At 33.9% G+C, this 26,648-nt stretch overlaps 2 protein-coding genes across 10 annotated transcripts in view; one reads left to right on the top strand and one right to left on the bottom strand.

Moving 5' to 3' along the window:
• Window positions 1–9,736, bottom strand: part of LOC132700099 (WD repeat, SAM and U-box domain-containing protein 1-like) — an 81,057-nt gene extending 71,321 nt beyond the window's left edge. Inside the window, exon 1 of the mRNA XM_060667226.1 lies at window positions 9,603–9,736. The gene's annotated coding sequence lies outside the window, so the exon portion shown is untranslated. The remainder of the gene's footprint in view (window positions 1–9,602) is intronic.
• Window positions 9,737–9,874: 138 nt separating this feature from the next.
• LOC132700053 (bromodomain adjacent to zinc finger domain protein 2B) overlaps window positions 9,875–26,648 on the top strand; it is a 131,331-nt gene continuing 114,557 nt past the window's right edge. For 5 of the 9 annotated variants that reach the window (XR_009618597.1, XM_060667175.1, XM_060667210.1 and 2 more), the window contains exons 1-2: window positions 9,875–10,173; window positions 24,436–24,460. The gene's annotated coding sequence lies outside the window, so the exon portion shown is untranslated. The remainder of the gene's footprint in view (window positions 10,174–24,435; window positions 24,461–26,648) is intronic. The other 4 variants (XM_060667196.1, XM_060667182.1, XM_060667189.1 and 1 more) reach the window with 1 other exon arrangement.

Here is a 26,648-nt window from a genome sequence, read left to right as displayed (position 1 = left end):
GAACTTCTTAAGCAAGGCGTCTGACGAAAGAATTATTTCTTTAAATCGTCCAATGAGATCGTCCAGGAAAATGAGGTATATGAATTTGATACTCCGGAGATTATAGAAACCCTAAGACAAAATTGCCAACAAAGTCTTGAGGCAAATGGGCGTCATTTTTCTAATCTGCAAATGAATAAGCAGTTACCAACATAATCTCGCCGCGAATTCCTTTTTTAAAAAAAACAGTTGGTCATTTGCCCAAAACGGCTGACTTTTTTTTTATTTTTTATAAATCATGGCCTACTTATAGAATAATTAAGATCTGTGGCGGCCATAAGAAAAATGAAAGTCAAGGCGAGTTGCGCGATAACAACTTAATAGGGCTGACGCAGTATATTGCAGAGTCTCTCGGGAATTCAGGTTGATGTTGTTGTTGATTATTGATTAAAAAAAATTCCAGGCTGGGTTTTAGCGAGCCACAATAGACTGCTCTCAGTAAGTCTTAGGAGTTTGTCGCAACATCCGGAGTGCCTCAGGGTTCTAATCTTGGGCCATTATTGTTTTCGATTTTTCTCGAATTCCATGTGGCATTCTATTATTTGCAGATTTAAAAAATTTTGTTGTGAGCACATCTCAAAGTGCAGAGTCGTTCATACACGCGAAATCTTGAAACTTTCATATTTTTCTATAAATCAAATAACAATAATTTACCCAGATGAGGGATTTGTGTGTGACTTTCGAATCACAACATTGGTTTGTTCAACACATTTAAATTATAGTCAATTCAAAGCATGTTCTGGCGTTTCTGCCTTAATGGCGCTTTTTTATTCGCTGGCTAGATCTAAGCTCGAATATGCTCATATTCGATCTCTCGAGTATGTTAAAAGACGTTTTGTAAAGTTTCTTGTTTTTAGGGTGGATTGTGTCTATGCAGAAAGGGGTGTTGATCATACGCGCTTTGAGGCTGGTTTAAATTTTTATATACTCGGAGATTGTTTCATGATCGTGTTGAACTCACTTACCCAGATTAATTTTGAAGTACAGAGAGCAAACTAAAGACATACTCTGATGTTCAGCTGTTGTGTTATTGTATTTTTCTTTTTCTCTTTTTTTCCCTTCTCGTTTCTTGTCTATACGTCGCGTTTCAGCAAGTATACGGATTGATTTATTGCATATTGTAATGTAATTCGCAAATCAATTGGCCAATCTTATATCTGAAACCAGTCATCAAATGGACTAAGTTTCCTCTAAAAGTTTCCCCATTTAACCTTTGCTGCAGTTATAATAGGAGCGAAGATTTCTGTATAGAGAATCCAGGGCCCCTTATGTGTAGATGTCTGATGTGTAAAACCTGGCTAGTTTTTCCGATGAAAGCGAATGAAAACAAAAATTCAAAGCTCATAACGTAGGTAACTTGCATTTCTAATCGAAAACTATTAAGTGGAGGAATCAAACTAACGAATTCGTAAAAAATAGTTAAACCATTGAATCGATCCGGCTTATATTGTAACAATGCCGACTGTGGACAAAAATAGACGCTGGTAAACAAAGTTTCAAACTAACCGAAACTAATCGAAACGCATACATCATAAAAAAGCAATAGCCTATAAAAATAATTTATGAAAAATATAAAGGAAATTAACAACAGTTTCGAATGTAGTATACGGCTACAATATATCATATACAGGATAGGTCAAAAGGTGTATGTGTAATGGAAATCCACCTGACATGCCAGATAGACAGTTTTGGTTTCAACAGAATTTTGCTCGACAAATACGTGAATATTTCAATAAGTTAGACGTATTTTGTGTGATCGGCGATGTTCTGCTGTCAAAAAAATTGTGTTTTGTGTAAAAAATGGAGTACAGTGCTGCAAAACCCTTGAAATGTCAACTCATTCTCAATTAATAGATAACAACAAACGGAAAGAAATTTCTCAAATGTCACTAATTAAAACTTGTTAAAACAAAGCTTCTGACAATAACATAATATTTACACGTGCAGATAAAGGGAAGACAGTCATAGCTATCGATCTTCCAGAATATGTTTCAAAAACCAACAATTTTCTTAAACCAGAACTTTTCCTTTGTATCAAACACGATCCTACTGAGTTATATCAAAGACAAGTTAAGGATGTAATTACTAACTCCACACTATTTAGTGACAAAGTCAAATATTTTTTTAACAATTATGAATCCACAACCGCCTAAATTATATTCTTTAGTTAAATTGCATAAAAAAGATACGCCCATTAGACCAGTCGTGTCTTATGTAACAGCTCCAGTACTTAAACTCTCAACAAAATTGGTAAATATTTTAAAGTTCCACACAGATTTTAAACCACAATTTGCAATCAAAAATTCTTTTGAATTAATCAACAAAATTAAAGATATCAAAATCCCTTCTAGCGCAACACTATTTTCTTTTGATGTACAAAACTTATTTCCCAGTATTCCACCTATGGATGTCATAGATTTAGTAGATTTTACCCTAACTCGGAAACAGGTTAACCCATTGGTGAAACAATATTTATTAGATCGCTTAATAGTATCCTTAGACCAAAATTATTTTGAATTTAATGGACAGATTTATATCTCTAAAGAAGGTTTGATTATGGGAAACCCACTTAGTCCTTTGTTAGCCGAGATTTTTATGGATAATTTGGAAAATATCATACTAGAACATCCTTTAAGTAAAAGTTTTTTATTGTGGTATGTGGGCGATGTCTTCGCTTGCTTTGTTGGAACGGATAGACAATTGAATTCTTTTTTAAATTACATTAACTCAATACATAATCGTATAAAATTCACTATCGAGATTGAACAGGATAACTCTATTAATTTTTTAGACTTAACTATTATGCAAGTGCAAAACAAATTAGATTTTTCAATATATCATAAACCTTCACACACGGACACAGTCATACATAACAGCTCAAATCACCCTTATACACACAAAATGGCTGCATTTAACTCTTTTATACACAGACTTCTTAATACGCCACTCTCAACAGAAAGTTACAACAAAGAACTTAATATCATTAAACAAATAGCACTGAACAACGGCTACAATCCGTCCATTATAGATACAATTATAAATAAAAAACAAACACAGACAACAGTAAACTCTATTTATCCGAAACCAAATACAGAACACGAACAATTTAAAACAATTACATACATAGGAGAACCTAGTGAAAAAGTTTCAAAACATTTGTCAAAATGTGGTTTAAAAATAGCTTTCAGAACTAACAACACAATAGGAAAATATTTAAAAAACAATAAACCGAAATGTCCAAAATCTCAAAAATCAGGTATCTACAGGTTGAAATGCGGACCATGTCCTTAAATTTATATTGGACAACCAGGTAGATCCTTCAAGAAACGCATTAACGAACAGAAAAGTGCGTTTAAAAACAATAGTCTAGATTCTAATTATGGTACGTACATACTTAAACACAGAAAAACACATTTTTGACGACAATTTTCACATTTTACAAACAGCCACAAAAAGTAGAAAATTAAATTTATTGGAAGCCATGGAGATTAACAAAATGAGACATTCAAATGTATTGCTTAACGATCAGTTAGATTTCATTGAACTTAAATTCTCGCAACAACATTAATTAAGGTTTTATGGTCATTTTTCGGTATATATAGTAGCAGATACTTTGTAAATATTACATTTGATAAAGACACGGTGTTGTCGAAACAATTGTCATGTCATAATATACAATTTCGTGAAAATCTGAACTTTTAGTTCTTATTTATTTTGATAAATGGATTTTCATCAAGTAAAAGCCAACTCAGTTCAATACATGCTGTCTTCTTCATCCCATTAAGTTTTGTCATATGATTTAGGAGAATAAATATTAAGCAGTTTTATGTTCGAAAGTTTTTTTTTTAATTTATTGACATAAATTAATTTCCATTAATCGATCATAAATATAAATGCACAACACGTAACTGTTAAATGTTCGGTTTGCAAAACGAGTTTCTCGACATCTGCCATTTTTATAGACTGGAAGCTCATGCGAATGCATCGCAACCCCAACATCTTTCATATTTTCAAATAAAAGCGCCGATAATTATTGTATTAAAATGACAGAGATTAACACATACGCAAGTATGCATACCTTACCATTTCTTTATTATGCTAAATTGTCGAATTTAAATGCTTTCTCGTTACTGGCGCAGACACAGCGAAGAAAAACATTCGTACCAAATACAAAACTAGCAATAGAATCTAATAATTCGGAGATTAGAACGCAGGCCAACAATTTTTAAACTTTTGAAAGACCATTTCGATTTTAGGCCTCCTAAATTTAAATCTGACAAGCATTTTGCTCATTTTTTTATCAATATTAATAGAAATCATAAACGAAAATCTCGGTTGATATAAACTTTATTTTTATTACTATAAGAACCAAAATATCAGACTCCGTGAAAAAATCTGTTATCCCTCACGACTCTAAAATTCCTCGTCTCTACGGACTCCCAAAAATTCACAAACCAGGATTACCCCTTCGACCTGTTGTCAGCACCATTGGTTCTCCAACATATTCTCGAGCAAAATATCTAGCTTCCTTATTAAAACCCCTTACAGGGAAAACTGACAGTTTCGTAGTTAATTCCTTTCGCAATTGAACAATTAAAAAGCACTACATTAGATACACAAGATATTCTAGTTAGTTTCGACGTAGAATCCCTCTTTACCAAAGTTCCTATTCCTGAAACTCTCGACATCATTTCACCTTAATTGAAAAATGCTTATCGGGAACATATTATTCTTATAACGGTCAAATTTTTGAACAAACGTCGGGAACAGCTATGGGTTCTCCACTATCACCAGTCATCGCGAATATATTTATGGAAGCCTTTAAGAAGAAAGCTCTCGACACCTTTCATTTAAAACCAAAATTATGAAAACGGTACGTCGACGATCCTTTTGTTATTTGGCCTCGTGGTCAAGAAACCCTAGTAGATTTTTTTAGACACTTAAATTCTAGACACCCCAACATACCTTTTTGCCATTGAGTTGGAAACTAATAATAACCTTCCATTCTAGACATTGGGTCATCGGTGTTTACAGTAAACCTACGCACACAGACCGATACCTTAATGCATGGTCACATCACCATCCGGCCCAAAAATCATCGGTTATCAACTAGGCTCAAAGAACTCGAAAGAGCCTTACAACTAAGACAAATAAACTCATCATCTGTTGCAGAACACACTCATGAAGCCGGACATAAAATTTTATTCGATAAAACTAAAATTCTTGCATGTAATCAGACCTTCTACCAACGAAAAATCCGAGAGTTTATAGAAATTTATAAACAACCTAACAATCTTAACCGCGACTCAGGTATCTACCTGTCTCCAATTTGGGAATCAGATAGGTTCCTTGGAAATTGGCAAAAGAGTTATAAAGAAATTGTTAAACGTATACACATCATATGGTTATTTTTAGAAAAGTTAGATCTTAATACTTTTTGTTATTTGTCAAAAAAACTAAACCACCGTATTTTTTCTTAATCTTAAAGTATCTTCTTTTTAAACTAAAAAAAACAAATTTGCCGATTTTCTTTTTATTTGTTCTTACTTAATAAGATGGTCCGTGAAAAAATTATGTGTTAATATTATTCTTTATAACGTTTTTGTTAAATTTTCAATGGTTTGGTGTAGGAGGAGCTGACACCATAAATTAAAAAAAAACAAGTGTTTAAAAAGAATTAACAATATGGGAATCAGTCATCCGAGACGGTGTTTATGCCCCCCATTTAGCTCCGCCCCCCTCAAACAATATATAAGCAGGTACAGGGTCAAATACGAGCCAGTTTCAGTCAAGCTCTGAAGAAGAAAACCTCAGAAATTTTGACTCAGCAAAAACCGACGCAGGAGGAATCCAATTTGTAAAAAGTATTACAGTGGCCTGTGGAACTTTTTTTTTCAAAAATTTAGATAAATGGAATTAAAAAGTCTAAATTAAATTACAAAATCTCAAACACTAATTAAGTCCATTTACTTTTGGAAGACCTTGATATCTGGGTTCCATTTTTTTATGTCTTGGTGGAACCTTTCTATTTGTTCGATTGATGTGAGTGTAAAAAGCGTAGTTTTGTATTCATATTGAGTCTCCCAAAATTTTGTTTTCTACAATGTCTTTGTAATTTGGATATTTGTTGTGTCCTAGAAAACCTTCTATAACATCAGTAAAAGAAACCCACGCCTCTTACCACCGTTGCCTATTAAATTAGGATTGATGAAGCAGTAGTGGATCAATAAGACTGAAGAATATTTTTTGATCTCGGAGTTTCATCCTGTCTCACTCACATAAAAAACAGCTAGAAGTCTGGATTACAAAATTTTGGTAAGATCTTTAGTTATTAAGTTATGAATGTGAAAATAACTGTGGTTGCTGAGTAACACTCCACATATCTCCAACATCACCAAGGGTATCTTCATCTATTTCAGGTTCCGGAAAACTGGTCGTATCTTCTTCTAAATGGGCTGGAGTCTTATGAGCTGTGTGGCACTGATCTAATCGCAGACTTGCAATACAGAAATAGTAGTCATGACGGTGATTTCTTGGCTTTCTCCATATCACAGGTATTCCAAAAGGTTGTTCCATTATTCCGATGTCTTTAACCTCTTTTTACAAAACTTCTGGATTCCTCCTGCGTCAGTTTTTGCTGAGTCGAACTTGCTGACGTTTCGCCAATCATCCTGTTGGCTTCTTCAGAGCTTGACTGAAACCTCCTTCACAAACCTTGTAAACAAAATGTGTCTTGATCACAATTTTATTAAAATAAGCGTAGTATTGTTTTTTAAACAAGGGTGTAATTTTATGTCTAAATTTCACACAAAATGACACATAGCAAAACGTAACTGGAACATTGTCACATTTTACATTACATTTTAAAGGGAAATTTAACTACACAATGCTCACCAGTGTTGAGCAAACTTTGATTTTTATTTAAAAAAATCTTTTTACTTATTTTTTTTTATTTTCATTGTTTTTTTTTATTTCCTAAGAATATGTATTTTCCGTTTTTTTTTTGTAGCAATGAAAATATATGTTAAAGGCACTATAAACAATATAGTACAATATACACAACAAGCAAGAAAAAGCCTCAGCAAGAAACGAATATAGGTTGATAAATAATATTTTGTTTTATTATTACTTATTTCATTTTTATTTAACTTTCCATGTCGTAGAAGGTGGACATATGGTATTCACAAAAACGTTTACAAAAGAATTAAGGCTTTTATTATTGAAAAAATGTCAGTTTTTGTCTTTTCTTGCTAAAATTTAAATGCATGCATATTTTATTTGTGTTAATGTCCATAATTGTTAGATACTAACTTATTTTTATTTTTTACGACAAATAAAAAAGTATTTGGTATTCATATCGTATAATTTCTTTATCTTAGGAAAGAATGTACACGATTTTCAACGTATTTAAAAAAAAGTTAGGCGTATAAATTTTAATAAAATACAATAAATCCTCTAATTTTTTACAGTATCCAATTTTAGTATCCAATCAGTCTGGTTTCCGTCATCAACATTCGTAGGAGTCTGTGATTTCAATTTCCTCAAAGCTGTTGATAGTAATAATCTTAAGCAGGCATACGAGGTTCGGTTTTAAATTGGTTCAGATCTTATCTGTATAACAGAACCCAAAAAGTTAGATATGAAAATAGTGTGTCTGATACAATGTATGGAGTGCCGCAAGGAACTGTACTGAGGCCTCTATTATTCCTATTGTATATTAATGACATAGTTAAGGTAATTAACGATAGCAAAATCGAATTATTCGCAGATGATACAATGTTATATATAGTTGGTAGTGACACAGATTAGATGAAACGTAGTATTAATAGTGATTTGAACAGAATATATGAATCGTTATTTAAACACAAACTTAATATTAACACGACAATTTTGTATTTTTGCGAAAAAACAAAAATTGATTAGATTAGAATCAGAACTAACGCTACGACCGATTATGTAATGATAAAATTTTCACAAAAAGTATTATTTATGTGTAGAATAGGCCACAGTCTTTCCATGTACACCAAATACCTTTTATAAAACAGCACTGCGGCACCTCTTCTTAAATTTTGCTCCACACTCCTGTATAATTTACTTACTCATAAATAAAGTTTCAAGTAATTCAAAATAGAGCATTAAGATCGATCTTAAATTGTAACAGATGCACTCTTGTAAACGTAATGTCGAATGTTGTTAACGTCATGACGGTTAAACAAGGAAATATTAATGATGCAAATATTTTTATGTATAACTTAGGAAATCAACTATTACCTGATTACATCTGCGATAAAGTAAAATATTTTAACAGCGTGCATAGTTACCATACGAGAAACCGCAATGATTTTTAGTAGATAGGTATTGCTCTAGCCAAATACCTTGAAAAATCGTGATAATTTCAATAACTTTTAAACTATGTTGAGGAAATATGTGAATTTTTGATTTTAAGTATAAATCACGATTGGGAATCTCAGAAACTATATCTTAATTTCAGGGATTCCGAGCTAATATTCTGCTAATTTATGCAAAATGTCTGCCAAAAAACAAAACAATATCTCAACATTTAAAAAAAGTGAAAATCTAAAGACCACAGTTCCAAAAGCTTCCTAAATTCCACAAGTCGGAAATGTGCTCTTATTATGTCAGTATTTTCTTTGCATTTACACAAATTCTATGTTTGTTGCCGCCATATTTAATAACAGTATAACATTAAATAAAAGTATATATTTATAACTCGTCATTTATTTTAAATTTTTGATATTTTTTGTTTTTGGCGAAGGAACTAAAAAAATTGAAGATCAACTTCGTTCAAGAAAAACCAAATTGACGCATAAATTATTATTATTAAGTATATGAGTCTAACAACATTTAAAAAAAATGGAAATCTAAAGACCACAAATTATGCGGCTTCAGTTCCAAAAGTCTCCTTAATTCTACAAAATATGAAAAATGCGGGATCACAAAATCTTTGTTGACCTGGTTACACCGAACAGAATGACATCCGATTATGGTTAAATTGCTTATTGTTGCAAGAGATTTTCGAAACAGTTTATTTCCTTTTAATTCGAACGTATTTATACCATTCCAGTTATTCGGTAAATGGTTTTTATTTCGGATCGGCGCATTTCAAACACTTCTCGCGTTATTAAAATAGATTAAGTCTCTACCCAGGCCTAGCTTAAACCTCCGATAATAATTAAGAAGTCGTAGCGCACGCATGGCAGCCATACACCCAGTTATAGCAATTATAATTATGCCTACCTACTTGAATCTTATTCGGTAAATTGTCTAAACGGCTAAAAAACGCGGCGCGCCTCCTGATCAACGTCGAATTATTTCGGTATTTAAGTTATTAATCATACGCATGCAGAAAATACGAAATCATCGCGAACACATGATAACGGTAAACAAGCAGCTAAACAGAAAACATAACCTAAAAGCGCGCGGCAGATTAACAAACAATTGAGCGTCGTGCGTGTGATTGCAAATGCCCGACGGTCGAATAATATTCCTTTTAAACCCGAATCGTCCAAAATTAACAACAACAACAACAACGATCGACTTACAACAAACAACGGTGTCCGAAAATTGTTGCGCGTCAAGTAAGAACGGCAAACAAAAGAGCGTACACTCCCCGAACGTGAAACCGATAAAAACACCGAAATGAGTAATCAGAGTAATTTTTACAGTGTGCATCCGGCCGCGATGTAACTGCACGTACAATGTGAGACGGAGAGAGGCAGAGAAGCGAGAATGAAAACCTCTCCTGGTCGTTTACGGGGGGTACCGTGCACGGCGGGAGGGGGGTTAGCAAAGCAATCGGACTGACACCAAGCCTAGGTCCGGCCATCTTGTAACGACGAAGCGCTGTTGTCCGCAAAACACCCCCGAAATCTCGGATTCCGCGTGAAATAATTAGTGCAAACCGTACGTGGACGTTTCCGTGGGTGCCGTATGTGCGTACAGACGTCCGGCTCACGTGTACCGAGCGTAAAAACAAACTCTCATTGACTTTGCTGGATTTCCGATTGTTTTTCTGTGTTACATTTTTTGTGTGAGTGTGTCGTAAGTAGTTGGATCTTCCCACGGAGCGACGCCGAGTACACCAACGGATATTATTCTAAATTACGATCGACGGTAAGTCAGCGGGTGATCGTTAACAATCAGAACGTCGGTGTGTTTTCAATAAGCGGCTCTTTTAAAGAAAAATGTTGCAAATTCGCGTACGGGACACACACACGAGGCACGCCGGTATCGAAACCGACGATTGATCCGGGTAGGCGATGAGGACGAACAAAGCGATTTCGCACACAGGATCCTGTAAATTTACAAACACGAAAGTGCTGATACAATGACATTCGGCTCGAGATAAAATTAGCGTGCGTCCGTCATTTTTGGCTTAGATATTTAAACCGAAATAATTGAACATCGACGATCCGGAAATATCTTCGAAAATGCTCCCCCCCCCTCCTGGTAAATTTTATGAAATACTTGCATGTGTTTAAATTTTAGTCAACGCCTCGCGATGATTTCGGCGTTCCTGTCTACCTATTTGTGAGCGTCGACTTTGCGTACACACACACACCATCTGCCTATTACTCTAGAAAGTGTACGTGCGGGCATTGAACGTTTTTATTTGGTCGATTGTATGCGACCCGATATTGGGAATAAAGCACACTTTTTTTTTTCGGATTCTAGTTATCGACTTGAAACGACTACGTACGCTGTCTCATGATTTATTGCCTTTACTCGATTGGATGGTGCTATACGCGGTATACCGATTACAACGGCTGTAGAGAAAGATTCTACCAGGTGAACCGCCAGATAAAATGTCTACTTATCCAAAATAAAAGTGCCTCGCATGGTGTCATTTAACCGTGCGCCGAATATGCGGGATGTTTTTAAAAAAAAATCAAAAATTCGGTCGAAAGTGTTTTGTTTCTTTGTTAAAATTTTACAAAATTTTTTTCTTTAATGTCTCAGCACTTGATTTAACTAAAGATCTATGAGGGCGTTAAAAATAATTTAAATAATTTGTAGATTGATTAGGTGCGAGGGGCAAGTCACCAACCAAAATTGGTACACCAGATTTCACAAAAAGACAAGATTTCACACATTCATAAATGATTTACCATATTTCAGCGATTTTGAAAAACCCTTTGTAGGTTATGTGTCAAAAATTCTGGTATTCCGCCGTAATTAAGAAACAATTAAGTAAGTGGAAAAGAGTAAATTTTCTTCGTTTCTTCTTTTTTTCTTCAGGTTTAATTATTATAATTTTTTTCATTTCGCGTTTAGTTAGCAATTTCGATTAAAATAGACAAGAAGCGGAGGAAATATTTTTTAGGACCTGATCCTATACCTTATAACCTTAAAAATGAAAAGTGAGTTTGTTGAATTCAACAAACGAAGAGAGAATGATATATAAAAAAATACACTTAAAACTCTTTTTCGTAAAGCGGAAAGAGTATTGACAATTTCTTTTTCTTTATTTAGGTTTTATTTTTTTTTCCAGTTCATTGTTTAACATATTTAGTTCGCAATGTCGATTATAATTCTTAATTTTCTATCGATAAAATTACAATTAAAGCCATAAAAAAACAGAGGAAATATGTTTCATGAACTTATATTATAACCCTAAAAATAAAAAGTGAGTTTGTTGAGGTCAACAAACGAAGGGAGTATGATATATAAAAAATACAGTTAAAACTTTTTTTCAAAATGTGGGAAACAGTATTGTCATCTTAAATTCAATGAAATTTTGTTTTTTTTTTCAGGTTTAATGCATTTTTTTCATTTCATATTCATATTTAGTTAGTAATTTCTATCGATAAAAAAATTAAAGCCAAACAGAAAAAAAAGCGGAGAACATATGTTTTATGACCTTATCTTATAACCTTAAAAATGGAAATGAGTTTGTTCAGTTCAACAAACGAAGGGAAGATGATATTCTGAAAAAAGTTGTCATGGGTGAATCATGATTTGATTGAACACTTCAAAAAATGTAAATGAAATGCTAAAAAGTGAAAATTTTAGAAATCATCTACTATGTGATTTGCTCCTCGATTAAGTGTTATTTTTATTTTTTTAACAACTAAATTAGCAATTTATTAAATGTCTTAGAAGCATTTACTGATTGATTATATAAACCTATTTTTATTCTTGCATTTATTTGACAAATATCCGAGTCCTTATCATTAATAATTATAACGTCTTAATTGTGAATGTGATTTGAAATATTATATCTACATGCGTTTTCTATTGGTTACTCGGCTGCTTATTTAAAAAGCTTTCTGATTAAATTTACAATTACAATTACAATTCTTAATAGTTAAACTTCTAATCGTGGGAATTTATAGCCCTCAATTATACGGAAGAGCCTTAAAACTTTGAACCAAAGTGCTTGAATTTTGCAAAAAAATTTATTGCCATACGTTTGGAAAAACTTATCACTCTGCGTCTCAAAAGTTCAAACGTTTAGGATATAACGAGCATACTCGGGGATCCCCTTGGTTAAGTGGTGAGGTAAGGAGGGGAGAGGTCACCGTCATCAAGATAATACCAGCTGGACAGTTGCTGCTAGACACTTTCTTCCACAAGTTAATGGGTGGTTGTTGTGGCCTGCAAGGTCACCGCACTTATCACTCGACGACGCGTCGTGCAAGGATCGTCCGTAGCCTTGCACCCTATTTACCCAAAGGATGGATTAGTATGAGCCACTAATTGATTTTAAAAAAAATAATTTTGTTGGCCCCAAAAAGGAAGGATTATCTGCGTCACTGGTTGTAGAGAAGTAATGACAGTCAAGTACCGTTAAAAATACACATCAAAAATACATTCTCATTTCACCAAATGGTTAAGTATTTTCTCATTTGAAGTTATTTTTGAATGCATTTAACGAAATTGCTATAATATTTGTTAACTGTCGTTGAAAGAGAAAAATTACTCAAAAAAAAACACACGCTAGACGTCCATGTTGCTTCAAACATCGCCCCATGTTATTTACTTGAATTTATAATTTATTGAAAGAATAAAATTAATTCGGAAACCGATAATTATGTAGCATATAGAAAATGTTCATTTACGCGTGCTTTAAAATTCAGAGATATATGCAAATCATATTTTATTCATATCGTATTAGTATATGCTGCATCTCAATCACTTTCATGTTCAAGTCGCACTAGACCATTCAGTTGTAACTTGCGTTTCCCGAGGACTATCCAAAACACACACAACCATAGGATTTCACAGATTTTACAAAGAAATTAATCGATTCCAGATTTCACACAGTTTATGGATTTTCAAATGATTTGTACAAATTTAACTGATTTTGAAAAAAATTAATAAATATATTATATTAATAAATTACTAAATATGAAAAAAATATAAAAAATACGCGTATTTTATAACCTCTTTTTAAAAAATATATGGAGTTGTCCCAGTGTTAGTATTAAAAAAAAAAAATTAAAAAGATAAATAAAGTAATAAAAAAAAAACATGTTTTTATTCTATCTCTACATTTTTTTTTCCTCAGATTTTTCTTTTTTATTTACTTTGGAAGTTGAATAAATAGATGTAATTTTTTATGAGTACCTTGTGTATGTTTCCATCATATACAGGATGTCTCTCTGGGACCGTCGATCTGATATAGCAACTATATCTTAATTAATTGTTAAAATGATAAATAAAGTAATAAATAAATCCATTTTTTTTATTCTGTCTCTTAATTTTTTTCTTTTTCTTCAGATTTTTCTTTTTTATTTACTTTGGAAGTTGAATAAATAGAAGTAATTTTTTATGAGTACATTATGTATATTTCGTTATATGTATACATCATATAGCTATATGTATACATCATATAGCATAGCACCTGCAGTTATTTTAAATAGAACAATTTTTTCTTATTATGACTTTAACTACGTAGTTTTCTTTCAAGAAAAGCGCACGTTTAAGACATTTACTAAAGAGTTTTGATAATTACAATGAAAGCCGGAAATAATTTTGAATCTTACGTTGACTGAATACTCCAAAACGTAGTGTTCGCTCTCAATCATTAAATTGGCGTTTATCTAAAACGCTATCTCGGGTGCTAAAGAAATGCTACTAAAACTAACCAAAACTAATAAACAACTTAACACTATTTCATCAGTTCTATGTTTGTGGACAGTATTCAGATGGCGTACTTTCAACATGATTCATTAGACGTTTAATAAATCTCAAGATGGCGCTCGAGTCATATAAATTGAAATTCAAAAATTCGTAAAATTTGAAAGACCAAAGTTGTTGAACCGGAATTCAATGTCAACTTGAAACGTTAACGAAAGAGGTGGCAATTTTTTTAGTTTGTTCATAGAAATAAAAATTTATGAGGTATTTAGTTTAAATTATTTATTGCGACAACAAAAATTAATAATTTATAGATTGATTTTAGAAATGGACATGACATTTAGCTGATATATTGTAGGGTCTCTCCGAATGACAAATTATATTATATAAAAGATATGATAAAATATGTTTATGATCACATAAATAATACAAAATTTTCAGTATTTATTATTAATTAATCACCAGTGCATGCATGACATAAAAAATCATAGACATCAAAGACATAGACATGCGATGCGATTCAAAAAGGACAGTAGTTGTCTTTCCGTTCCAGTGAAACACAGTGATAGGGTTGACTTGTCTCTGAGTGAGGCTATTATCTATATCTCTTTGATAGATAAGATTATAACTAAATAACAGTTTCAAATAACTCTGGATTCTATTTTTCCCATATTAAACACAGAACCCAAAATTTATAAAACAATAAAATTCATAGGAGAACCTTGCAAGAAAATTTCAACCAACGTTTGTCTAAATTTGGTATTAAGATTGCTTTTAAAACTGATTTTTTTTTTAAACAATAAAACGAAATCATGAAAAGCTCAAAAATCTACATGTGTGGATCATGTTTCAAAATTTATATCGGACAAACAATTCAGAATATGTAAGAATATTAAAGGGCGTATAAAAATAAAAATTCTGATTCTAACTATGCCATTCATTTAAGTAAACGCACAAATTTGACTATAATTTTGATATTCTGATTACACTGGTTTAATTGTTTATATGTAATATATTTATCTTGTTTGTACTCTTCCTGACTTCCAAAATACCACCAAAGAAATGTTTTACTCAGGGAATGTTTATGTTTGGTATTTTCTACATTGTCTATTAAAATTTCTGCAAGTAGTGGACAAAGTGGGTTTCCGAGAATTAATCCTTCTTTAGCAATATAAAATTGACGATTAAATTCACGCGCACTATTGAGTCTTGTCTGAGTCTGAATCTAATGGAGAATATTGGCTCTTTGATAGATAAAATTAAAACTAAAAAATAGTTTTAAATAACTCTGAACTCTATCTATCCCGTATTAAACGCAGAACACAAAGAATTATTAAACAATAAAATAAGTAGAAGAACCTACCAAGAAAATTTCGAAACATTTATCTAAATTTGATTTTAAGATTGCTTTTAACTGATTTTTTTTGTAAAAGCAATAAGACTAAACCGTGAAAACAATTTAGAATATTTAAGAACGTAAAAGGACGTATAAAAATTCGGATTCTAACTATGGCGTTCGTTTAAATTAGGAACCGCACAAGTTTGACGATAATTTTGATATTTTACATAAGGAATCAAAACTAAATTTGAAAATGAGATATTCAAATCTATTACTTAATGACCAATTGGGTTTAAATGCGTCTCCGTTGTTAATTTTCAATTTATAACCGTGCAACGGTGATCATTTTCATATTTAAACAGCTGCCCGCGAAAATCTGAACATTTTTTTTATCTAATTTAATTGCCTCGGTTCAGTTCTTAAAAGCTTTTTAAAATATATCGGGATTGACCTGGAGGCAACGCGATAGATGTGATTTTACATCCTGCGACTCGTCGGATCGATGGCGAAACCCGGAAAAAAATTACGTCCCGACGTAATACCTACGGTTTCGGGTGTACCTATGACGCGTCGCAACGCCCGTCCCCGTACCCCCGTTCCGTATCGATTTCTTTATTTGTTCCGCGCCCGGCCGCCAATATTTATTATTTATCTGTCGTATATTTCGCTCTCGTACATCTCATTCCGTTTTAAACTGGTTCCGCAACAATTTTAATGACGCGGTTAATACCCCCCCCCCCCCCCGTCCCACCCAACGCGCCGCCCGTTCTGCCTCCTCGCCGGTTTTTAATCGTTAACAAAAAAAGATTCGCCATGAATTATTGTTATACGGGAAATTTCGCCCGGTTGCCCGACTTCGTCGGCGCGTTTTGCCTCGGGAATCGTAGAATAAGAAGAAGAAGAAGAAGAAGACGACGCTATATGTATATATATGCTCGCCCGATGTCGCATCCGAAATTCCTTTCTTATCGATTCTCGTTATCCGATTCTGTTTTTACTTATAATGGTTTTGGCCAACTGCAACTTAACAATCCTGTCTTTTGTCAACCGCAACGCAACACACGCCGATTTTGTTTCTTATAATTGTTACGGCTTCGGTTGAATAACAACATCGCTAAAACTTTAAACGATAGGAAGTACGTGAAATCGTGGGCTATTTTCTCTAATGCGGACAATCGAAACGATTCCGTTTCGAGTTAACAATAACGATTTTTGTTAGGTATACTTCGACCAGAAATATAGAACAGGTCCGTACTTTGCTTAGAATTTAATTATTTGGGGTTTTGTTAGGAAAGATACTAAACAATATTTATCTATTTATGTATGTTTAAATCTAAAATAAAATTACAAATTATTTTTATTACCTACTTAAATTATTTAAAATTATTCGCATAATATATCAGTATCACTATCGCTATCATCGCCAAATTATTATTTGTTCTATATTATTTGCAATATTCGATTGTTCTGATTTTGCCCAACTTTGTGGAGGAATGTTAAAAACTTCGGTTTCTATAAGTTTGAGGACCTTGGAGTTAACACGGGAAAAAATATTGTTACGACGAATGGCAGATTTCAGTTGGTGCCAAACATGTTCAATGGAATTAAATATACAGTGGTAAGGTGGAAGTCTTAAAACTGTATGCCCTAGATTTTTTGCATAATTATCACAGACGTTTTCCTATTGTAGGTTCAAGATTTGTAGAACCTCAATTAATTGCTTTTTGTTATAATCTTCGTGAAGATAAATGTCGTTATTATACATGTAGTTTTGGATTGTTGCTTTTGTGTCATATGACGAGTCAACTGTCTATTGTGATAACTTGTATTGTCAATTACAATGACACTATTAGGAGGAATGTTTGGGACTAGTTTGTTTTTAAACCAACTTTCAAATAAATCAGCGGTGGTGTCTTCATGGTAATCCAGAGAAGAATCTTTAATACTCCATTTGGAATTGGATTGTTCCGATTTATCTATATGTTTAACAGAATTTGCCCAACTTTGTGGAGGGATGTTAAAAACTTCGGTTTCTATAAGTTGGAGGACATTGGAGTTAACAAGGGGAAAAACATTGTTACGACGAATGACAGATTTCAGTTCATGCCAAACATGTTCAATGGGATTAAATGTACAGACGTATTCCTTTTGTAGGTTCAAGCTTTGTAGAACCTCAATTAATTGCTTTTTGGTATAATCTTCGTGAAAATAAATGCCGTTATTATACATGCAGTTTTTGATTGTTGCTTTTGTGTCACATGAGGAAGGGGTTTTAGTCAACTGTCTACTGTGATAACTTGCGTTATCCATTACAATTACGCTATTAGTAGGAATGTTTGGATCTAGTTTGTTTTTAAACCATCTTTCAAATAAATCAGCGGTGGTGTCTTCATGGTAATCCAGAGAAGAATCTTTAATATTTTTCGCAGACAGAGAAAGTCTATTTGGAATCAACCATCTTTAGAGCCAGCATGCAAAATAGTTATTCTTTTACCTCTTTCTGATGGCGCGTTTGTTTTACACTTATCAGTTGAGTCAACCCAACCCTTTTCCGGGGTATCATAAGTGTCGAACCAGGTTTCATCCAAGTAAATAATTGGCCTTTTTTGTTCTGTGTAAATCTTAATTTTTTCTAGAAATTCCAGTCGCCAGTTCCGAATTCTAAAACATTCCATTAAAACTTGCCTTTTATCAACTTTTTTAAATCTTAAACCCATGTGTTGAATACACTTCCATAAGGTAGTTCTGCCACATTTAACACCGGTTTCATCTTTTTCAAGCCTCCTAATTAAGATATCTAATGTAGGCACGCTTTGTTCCTCGTATAACTGGTAAATTTTACGCCGTATTATATCTTGATCACTTTCATCTACACTCGAGAAAATGTCTGCATCGCTTCTTTTTTTCCTCGCTGAAATGGGATTATTCACAATTTTCCATACAGTCGATGTTGGAATTTTCGTCAATGTGGCCGTTTCTTGTAAAGATGCTTGCTTGCTGGCACCAAGTTCAATGAGAGTCAAATAAACATTGTTTATAACTTTCTACATTTGGGCGGGAACATCTCCTGAGATACACAAGACTCCTACATATTTAACACACGCTGTATTACACACGAAATAAGAATGATTACTAATAAACTTAAACAAAGTAGTATATCAAAACCAAAGAATATTAAACGCAGGTACCACAATTTGACCTGAATTTAAATTCCGAAACTTTAGGTAATAATGTTGTTGATAATCCCATTCAAAAGCAATTGGTCACTTTTTTATATCTACGAACAGACCATACCGCACTCCCAATGGGAGCCTAAATACCAGCGTGTGTGGGCTTTCCGCAGCGACCTGGTGATCTATTGCGGCACACTCCTAAGTATGTATGCGATGAGAGGGTGCTTTATTCAAGTCTTATTAATTCGGCCCCTGATTCTTCCAACCGCACGATATGTGCTCAACAAAATGCCTTTTAAGAATTTGCGAAAGTTCCATAGTGGTCCGCAGGAGCACGATAAAAACCCTCTAGAACAAGAAACCGCGAAGCGCCTTCTTTTTGAAATAAAAAAGTGATTCGCGCTAATTGCGACGAACTTGCCCTGCCCAGCCACGATTTTTGAAAAGCAATTTTGTTTAGTTGCTGCTCCTACTTCCCTTTCTGAGTTTCTTATAAAATTATAAACTTTTCAAACAATTTGTTTAGCATCCAAAGACAAATGGGTCCGTTTTTTTTTTTTGCTGAGGTAGTTCGTCTTCAAAATTGCCATTAGGTTCGACAACCATCTCCACTTCGTATTCAAATTCTGCTGTAAGAAATGTTTAATTTTAAAATTCTAATAAATATTTATCTGTATTTTTATGAGATACCTGTATCTACCGCGATTATATTCTAAAGTTTTAAAAAAGACTGTTGTTGGTTACAAATCGAAGAACTATGTAGGGGACAGGAAAATACAAGAAGAAGAATGTTGTTAGTCGACAGGCACATGAAATAAATATGATTATTTTCAAACTTACCTGTTTGATAAATACAGTACAGGTACTTAGCTTTACCTCGCTGGGTCAAAGCTCGAGGATCAGGTACAGAAATACGTTACTTACTGGAAGGATCACATTCAAATACCTCCCTAATATATACGAACATATTGCAATTTAGATTAAACTCTTAAGAATGATACTTAAAATAAACGCTTTTACTTATTCGAAAATACCCCGCAGCATCAATGCTTAATCAAATTTAAAATAGTCCATTTAGGTTTCAAATAAAAAATTCAAGTTTCTACAAATACTCGTTACGGTCCATCTCAGGCAAGACCTACTTAATACATAATAAACATCTATTGGGATGGCTTTTACCACGCTCCTGCGAAGATCTGCAGTTAAGGTACTGTGAAATACTTAAAACGCCAAAGCAATAAATCTACGATAATGCCAAGCTGTTCAGCAAATTTTTCTTCTTTTTTTAATTAGATTATTAGGGTTAGGAATTCTGAGAAGGTAAGAGACTCTATTAATTACAAGTCGGTCTACATTCCTTACTTTGTTTATAGATATAAGAAAGTGACCAATTGCTTTTGAATGGGATTATCCAAGGGTCGGTCATTAACATACAATGCAACAAGATTATTACCTAAATTGCCTAAAATGGGGCGATGTTTAAAGCAACATGGACGTCTCGCGTGTTTTTTTTTAAGTAATTTTTTGTCTTTCAACGACAGTTAACAAATATAGCAATTTCGTTAAATGCATTAAAAAATAACTTCAAATGAGAAAATACTTAACCATTTCGTGAAATGAGAATATATTTTTGATGTTTATTTTTAACGGTATGGTCTGTTCACAGGTATAAGAAAGTGACCAATTGCTTTTGAATGGGATTATCCAACTAACCAAAACTATCCAACATAAAATGCAACAAGATTATGACCTAAAGTTTCGGAATTTAAATCCAGGTAAAATTGTGGTCCCTAATAGAAAATAATTTTATACCTACCTGTGTTTAATATTCTTGGGTTTGGTATACTACTTAATTTAAGTTTATTAGTAATCATTCTTATTTCGTGTGTAATACAGCGTGTGTTGAATCGTGTGCGAATTATGCAAAATATGTGCGAGTCTAGTGTATCTCAGGAGATGCTCCCGCCCAAATGTAGAAAACACAATTCTATTGAGACTAAGGAAGTTATAAACAATATGATTAAAAAAAATTGTAATTTTATTTATAAATAAATATTGTTTAGTATCTTTCCTAACAAAATCCCAAATAATTAAATTCTAAGCCAAGTACGGACCTGTTCGGCCATATTTCATTCTTACAGCTTGCCCGGGTCTTTCCTTAATTCGTATCAGTTAGTCACTTTCTTATATCTATGAACAGACTTTACCTGATGTGCCCTTTTTTCTTTCGGTATGAGAGTGAGAAATTCGTTATACAGAGTGGATTAATACATAGCTTTGTATAATAGTACAACAAATATTGTTCGTCATACAGAGTTTTACGTTATATGTTATTTAGAAGTTGTTAGACTCACAAACCTGGAGGATGATGGATTATTCCAGACCCTTTTATTACGAAGGCTGGCCGAATGGCCTTAAGTAGTCGTGGCCTTTAGAATTAAAAAAAAACAAAGTTGTTTTCGGTAGATGAATTGAATTATAAAGTGAAAATTGATGAATATATTAATGAGATCGTCTTACAAAAATACACTCAGCTCCAAGAAATATACGAGGAGAGTTTGAAACTCGTCTCCATATAAAACATGCCTAGACTCTTATTTTGTTCACTTCTGATTTTAGATTTAGAACTGGAAAGAAATTACGAATACAGTTTGAAACCAATCCATTGCAGTGGATGCCATGGATAACGCAGTAGTATTATTCAATCATTATTTATTTTGCAGGAATGGAAAAGTAGACAAATGACAAATGAAATAGTTTTGAAATACAACCGTAACAAATAACTCTTTTCTCTATGCCTTAGGTTTTAAGGGTTATAATCGATTTTTTTACGACGCCAAGTCAAAGCTATACAAAATCTTTGTATATTTTCAGTTAAAGTTAGTGTTCGTGCAAAACGGTCGGAAAATAATAGCCGAGCAATAATTTTGTGGCAACGTCTTGAGCAACGAATTGTCAGTGTAAAACCCGCCCAAGTACTATTATTAGAAACTCGAGGGACCAAGGCATCGTAATTCGACTTATATTTCGTGTTCGAAACAACAACGCGGGCTTAAAGCGCTGCATTAATATTGTTCATTGCTTAATTGTGTGTAATTACGCGTCATTTTAAAGTCTGCCGCGACCAGTAGTTGCAAATCGGCAAAAGTTATAAATTAATCTTACGTTATTATGTTTATTGCTTTGCTTTAAGTGCGAAAAACCTTTAGTCCTGAATACAATGTTTACTAAAAAACTGTAAATATATCTTACTAAATGCTCTTTATAATTAAGTATTCGTTTTATCTTTTTACAAAACTTCTCGATTCCTCCAGCGTCGATTTTTGCTTAGTCGAACTTCCTAACGTTTCGCCAATTGTCCTGTTGGCTTCTTCAGAGCTTGACTTAACAAGCTTTTATGTGTAGGATTACTCTGTACACCGACCTTTTTGCTACATCGTAGAGACAATAACGGTATCCTCAATTTTGCTTCTTCGAAAATCTAGTTCCGCTTTACTTTGAGAAAGCATCCATCATACCCGTAAGGAAATAGACCAAATCAATAAGGCTCTTCTGTCTCTACACCTTGAAATTTCTTCCATCTTGCCCCCATCCGAGTTCGATACCCTTTCAAACCCTTTCACATTCGGAAATTTGAAAAACTAACGTCAACACTAGGAAAACTATCAAATTCTTCTTAACTACCATACACTGTGATAAATGTATCATCGCACTAGCTTTCGGAAACTGAAAAATCGGTTCTTTCAAAAGGTTTCAACTTCGTCCTTGCCCCACGTATTATCCCAAAAGAGGAGTCTATCCTAAACATACTGCCATCTCAAATAGGTAATGAAATTCGATTTGAAACCGCAAAAATCCTTAAGAAATCAAAACCTCCTAAATCTAATTTTGCCAAGCCTGAATTCATGGCCCTAAAATCTCTAAAACCTAATCCCGACATCGTAATTCTGAAAGCAGATAAAGGAAATGCTACGGAAGTTTCAAGATATTCTTACAGACGGATTGTATCGTCAATTTAAAAAAGATCCTACGTCATCTATGGAACTCAACCTTAAATCTGTTATTAAGGCTTCTTCTTTATCAAACTCCGTGAAAAAATCTGTCATAACTAAAATTCCTCATCTCTACGGACTCCCAAAGATCCACAAATCAGGATTACCCTTGCAACCTATTGTCAGCACCATTGGTTCTCTAACATATTCTCTAGCAAAATACCTAGCTTCTTTATTAAAACCCCTTACATGGAAAACTGATAGTTTCGTACTTAATTCCTTTCACTCCATTGAAGAATTAAAAAGCAGTCCATTAGATACACAAGATTTCTATTTAGTTTCGACGTAGAATCCCTCTTTACCAAAGTTCCTATTCCTGAAACTCTCGACATCATTTCAGATATATTAAAATCCGAAAATCTGGAACCAAACCTTCTCACATTTATTGGAAAATGCTTATCGGGAACATATTTTTCTTATAACGGTCAAATTTTTGTCATCGCGAATATATTTATGGAAGCCTTTGAGAAGAAGATTTCTAGACACCTTTCATATAAAACCAAAATTATGGGAACGCTACATCGATGATACTTTTGTTATTTGGCCTCATGGTCAAGAAAGCCTAGTAACAGACATTTAACCACTATACGCCCTAACATACGTTTTACCATTGAGTTGGAAACTAATAACAACCTCCCATTCTTAGATATTCTTATCACTAGAAAATCAGACCTAACTTTGGGTCATTGCGTTTACAGAAAACCTACGCACACAGACCGATACCTTAATGCATGGTTATCAACTCTCTTGTTTACAGCCCGAGTCCACATTTCCACATTAAAGATATTAAGCGTTACATCGCAAAATACACTTCACCACAATCTTCCAATAGCAATGAGGCCGAAAGCAATCCCACACTTGCCACTGTGGTCCTTCCTTACATTCAAAACATCACTGGCCGCATATCAAAAGTTTTAAAGAAATGTAACCACAAACCAGATTTATCACTTGTCCAGAAATCTCCCAACATCTTCGATCTGTCAAAGACAAAATTCCATTTGAGATGCCAGTAGTTTACAGCATTCCATGCATATGTGGCAAAGAATACATTGGAGAGACCGGACGAAAGATATCAACTAGGTTCAAAGAAGATGAAAGAGCTTTCAGGCTAAGACAAATAAACTTATCAGCAGTTGCCGAACACAATCACGAAATTCTTCTACCAACGGAAAATCCGAGAGTCTATAGAAATCTGTAAACAACCCAACAATCTTAATCGCGACTCAGGTCTCTCCCTGTTACCAATATGGGAATCAGCCATCCGAGACGGTGTTTATGCCCTTCATTTAGCTCCGCCCCAATCAAACAATATAAAAGCAGGTACGGAGTAAAACGCGAGCCAGTTTCAGTCAAGCTCTGAAGAAGCCAATAGGGTGATTGGCGAAACGTCAGTAAGTTCGACAACTGACGCAGGAGGACTCCAGAAGTTTCGTAAAAATTATTACAGTAGCCTGTGAAACTTTTTTTTTTAATTTTGTTTTATTGTTATTCATTAAATCTTTTTAAATAGAAAGGTGTTTTTATTTGTTAGGCACCCAACTTCCTGCCGTCACGGGGATCTGTGTTGGGATGCCTGTTGAATAATACAGTTCTTAGTTGATAAGAGAATCTATTTTATACTATAATTTTGCCCATACCGAAACACAAATAGAAAGAAAAAACTCGTTTCAAAATTTTCGCTCGTGCTTATTTCTCGAGAGAATTATTAACGTGATGTTTTCTTTTTCAGGCTTAATGGCAGCGTTATGGATAAGGTAGGTCATCATATCGTTATAAAAGTCCAAGTCCTTACGGTCAAGTTAATAAAAATAACGAAGACGCTACAGTAAAAGTGAAACGAAGGACGAAAATCCTAATAGTCTCCAAGAAAATAAATAAATTTCGATCGGTAGTTTTGGTTGGCCTTTTATATGGTTCGACTTCAACGCCAGTCTTAACGCATGTTATTATATTGTATCGTGCTTTCAATGTATCTTGATAACATTTTAATTGGCTGCAACTTTTTTGTTCTTAGAGATATCCAGGTAAACAAAAAAAAACAAATTGTAGGGTTAGTAGCCACGTTTTTTTCCAAGTATTAAATAAAACACTATCAATGTATATGTATCACTAACATATAAGCCTACATAAGATTTTTTTAATGGAACACCCTGTATATTATGTATGTGTTTCATAGAATATCTTATTCCGATTACAATGATGTAACATACTTTATATTTTAGTTCAGTCGTTTTTGACAAATCGGCAAAAATAGGAAATTTTTATAGAATTTCAAAGAGTGCCCTGACAGACTGCAACAACAATAATTATTTACAAATTAAAGTAGAACAAAAACACTAGAAATGACAAGACACACTAAAATACTGATGTATGTGTCCACCATTTTCCTGATCACATTTCTCATACACCCTACACGTTTAGTAACGTTTCCGGATTGTCTCTTAACTGATTGCCATGACATTATTACGAGGAGTTTTGTGCACGTGGTTTTTTGTGTCCAAAATCCATTAAAATTAAGTTAAAGTTGGCTGGCCAATCCATAGGTCCGCCGCTCACTATCCAACGCCTGGGATATTTAGGGATAAATCTTCTATGTATTGTTCTATTTGGTGAAATTTAACTGAGGTGACTTTTACTTGATGAAAATCCATTTAACAAAATAAATAAGATTTTCACGAAATTATATATAAGGTTGTTCGGAAAGTCATTTCGTTTTTTCCCGTCAGAGGACTTAATTACGTTTTTTCGAAACCAACTTCACACTTAAGCCGCATAACCATTATATGTCTTGAGAGCTGATATTGCAAGGCTTGTGTGTGAAAAAGTTCTATTAATTCTACGCAGTAGTTTTTGGTTGGTGCCATTTTAAATATAAGCAGCATTTTCATCATATTTTGCTTTTTTACTTTAGAAAAGGTAAAAATGCTGTCCAAGCGAGAAAAAAATTGACGGATGTGTATGGAGAAGGCGTGTTAACAGTACGCCAGTGCCAAAACTGGTTTGCAAAATTTCGATCCGGCAATTTTGATGTCGAAGATGCACCACGGTCTGGAAGGCCGGTCGAAGCTGACAAAGATGCGATAAAGGCATTAGTTGATGCAAATCGGCGAATAACCACACGAGAGATCGGTGAGAGATTAAATTTGTCGAATTCGACTGTTTATGGCCATTTGAAAGGTATGGGCTTAACCTCGAAGCTCGATGTGTGGGAGCCCCATGTCCTTACGGAGCGAAATTTGTGTCGTCGCGTTGACGTGTGTGATTCGCTCCTCAAACGTCAAGAAAATGATCCATGTTTGAAGCGGATTATGACTGGGGACGAAAAATGGGTTGTATACAACAATGTTAAACGCAAGAGGTCATGGAGCAGAAAAGATGAACCGGCTCAAAGCGTGTCAAAAGCCAACATTCACCAAAAAAGGTGATGCTCTCCGTTTGGTGGGATGTCAAAGGAATCGTTTTTTTTTTGAGCTTTTGCCGGACAATACAACGATTAATTCAGAAGTCTATTGTCATCAACTGGACAAATTGAATGATTCACTTAAAGAGAAGAGGCCCGAATTAATCAACAGGAAGGGTGTAGTGTTCCACCAGGATAATGCGAGACCTCACACAAGTTTGATCACTCGCCAAAAACTTTTACAGCTTGAATGGAACGTACTGCAACATCCACCATATTCTCCAGATCTGGCGCCTTCCGACTACTATTTGTTCTGGTCCCTGCAAAATTTTTTGGATGGCAAAACCTTTACCTCAAATGAAGATGTCAAAAACCACCTGAACCAGTTTTTTGCCAGCAAGGACCAAAACTTTTATGAGAGAGGAATTATGTTACTGCCAGAAAGATGGCAAAAGGTGTTGGACCAGAATGGCCAATATATAATTTAATAAAATATTTATTCGTTATACGAAAACTGTCTTTCATATTCCCAAAAAAAAAAA

Source organism: Cylas formicarius, unplaced genomic scaffold, assembly GCF_029955315.1.
Source record: "Cylas formicarius isolate icCylForm1 unplaced genomic scaffold, icCylForm1.1 PGA_scaffold_10__41_contigs__length_53128322, whole genome shotgun sequence".
Classification (NCBI taxonomy): Eukaryota; Metazoa; Arthropoda; class Insecta; order Coleoptera; family Brentidae; genus Cylas; species Cylas formicarius.
This window is presented reverse-complemented; position numbering and strand designations above follow the sequence as displayed.